General features: G+C 32.9%; 1 long non-coding RNA gene across 1 annotated transcript in view; it reads left to right on the top strand.

Moving 5' to 3' along the window:
• The first annotated feature begins 1,222 nt into the window (after positions 1-1,222).
• LOC116185329 overlaps positions 1,223-2,170 on the top strand; it is a 9,614-nt gene continuing 8,666 nt past the window's right edge. Inside the window, exon 1 of the long non-coding RNA XR_004150164.1 lies at positions 1,223-1,393. This is a non-coding gene — a long non-coding RNA (uncharacterized LOC116185329). The remainder of the gene's footprint in view (positions 1,394-2,170) is intronic.

The following is a 2,170-nucleotide window of genomic DNA, read 5'->3' as shown; positions in this document are numbered from 1 at the left end:
AATCATGGAAATATTCACGATTTTTCGATGTGTATTTTTATAAATGATCATCTAGGAAGTTTGAGAATTTTGTGATGAAATTTTGAGCAATTGAATATTTAATTTGAACATTTATCTTAAAATTTTAGAACTCGAAAAGATCGTAAAGAAATGAAATTTTTAAAATGGAATCATGGAAATATTCACGATTTTTCGATGTGTATTTTTATAAATGATCATCTTGGAAGTTTGAGAATTTTGTGATGAAATTTTTAATAATTGAAAATTTAATTTGAATATTTATCTTAGAATTTTGGAGATTCCAAGGATAGTAAAGAAACGAAGAGTTGGAGTTTTTAAAATTGTAAAATATACGTTGATATATATTTTTATAAATGATCATCTGGGAAGTTTGAGAATTTTGTGATGAATTTTTGAGCAATTGAATATTTAATTTGAACATTTATCTTAGAATTTTAGGACTCGAAAAGATCGTAAAGAAATGAAGTTTTTAAAATGGAATCATGGAAATATTCACGATTTTTCGATGTGTATTTTTATAAGTAATTATTTAGGAAGTTTGAGAATTTTGTGATGAAATTTTGAGCAACTGAAAATTTAATTTGAATATTTATCTTAGAATTTTGGGGATTGAAAGGATCGTAAAGAAACGAAGAGTTGCAGTTTTTAGAATGGAATTTTGACGATTAAAATGGAATTTAAATATTTATTTTAGAATCTTATGTTTATATGATTTCGCAGATAAGTTTTTAAATTGTAACGAAATAAGATTCAAATTTTGAGTAATTGAGAAAACGAATTTGTGAGATTGGAATATTTTGTATAATGAAAAGGAAATTGGGGGAAATACTTGGAAATAGAATTCAGATGGGAGATTGAAAATTTTTTAGATTAAAAGGAAATGACGATCAAATTTTAATAACTGGAAATAGAATTTTCATAAAATTGTGTTGAAATTTACACGTATTTTTAAATATAATATTCTCGAATATCGGAATTTTTTTTAGATTACAGCGTGGAATGAATTATAAATTTTGCTTACAAAAATAACGATGAAATTTTAGAAATAGAATTCAATAAAATCCAAGTACAATAATAAAATTTACAAAGGCGTGTATTCTTAAATAATGCTTAAACGTTTAAGCAATTGGAAAAATTTCAAATACAATACATTTCCGTTCTCTTTGAAGAATTCTGTTCAAACAGAATATGATGAGCTCATATTTTCCAATTAAACGATACAGCGACGACAAGCGTAAGCGTATTTTACCTCATAAAAATTCCTCGAATGTTTGGTGTGGATGGAGGGCAACAAAGGGATCAGTATAGGACTGCGACTCCTCCGCGATAAAGGGGACGTAATCACGAGGGGTGCGAAGGCCTCCGAAGCCAGGTAAACCGGATCGATTTCTCTATCTGGCGCGCGCGTGTGTTCGAATGTTGCAGTAGTGACGCAGACGCATGGCCACGCTAGATCGCGTGTCTAACCTCGGGAAAATAGCTTAAAAAGAAGAGGAAGAAAAAAAACCAAGCGGAAAATATACCGAAAGAGAGAAGCAGTAAAAGTGAGCGGAATGAAACAAAAAAGAAAATAATCTATCAAACCAAACCTACATAATGACGAAATCGAAGAGTAAAAATTAAATTCACGGAAAAAGAAAAGAAAAAAATGAAGATACAATAAAAAAAAGTCAAAACTGAAAGATTGAACAATTGATAAAAAAATTCAAAAAACTCGTAGATAAAGAAAAGAATTAAAAGATTAAAAAAAAGAAAAACAGATCTGCAAGAAGATTGAAAATCCGAAATGACGAGTGTCAGAGGAAAAGGGAAAAATTCGAAAATGATAAGATAAGAGGGGAGGAAATTGAAACGTCTACGTCAAACTGACGGAAACGAAGAAGAGGAGGAGAGGATACAGACATCGCGAGGAGGGCGGAGGAGGGGAGGTAGTGTAGGGTGGTCGTGTGGATATATACGAAAGCATGGTTGCCTAGGACACCGCATGGACATCACGTTCGGTTGCGACGTCACGGGCCGCGCATGGGGGTGAAAGCCGCGCAACCCTCGGCCTGAGCCGCCTTGGAAAACAGTGCTCGCGGGACAAGCCACGTCGAAAGTTGTGCGGTGAGTCGCGCCTCCCTAGAAAACACGCACGAGGAATTCATCC

Source organism: Apis dorsata, unplaced genomic scaffold (genome assembly GCF_000469605.1).
Source record: "Apis dorsata unplaced genomic scaffold, Apis dorsata 1.3 scaffold_161, whole genome shotgun sequence".
Lineage (NCBI taxonomy): Eukaryota > Metazoa > Arthropoda > Insecta > Hymenoptera > Apidae > Apis > Apis dorsata.
This window is presented reverse-complemented; position numbering and strand designations above follow the sequence as displayed.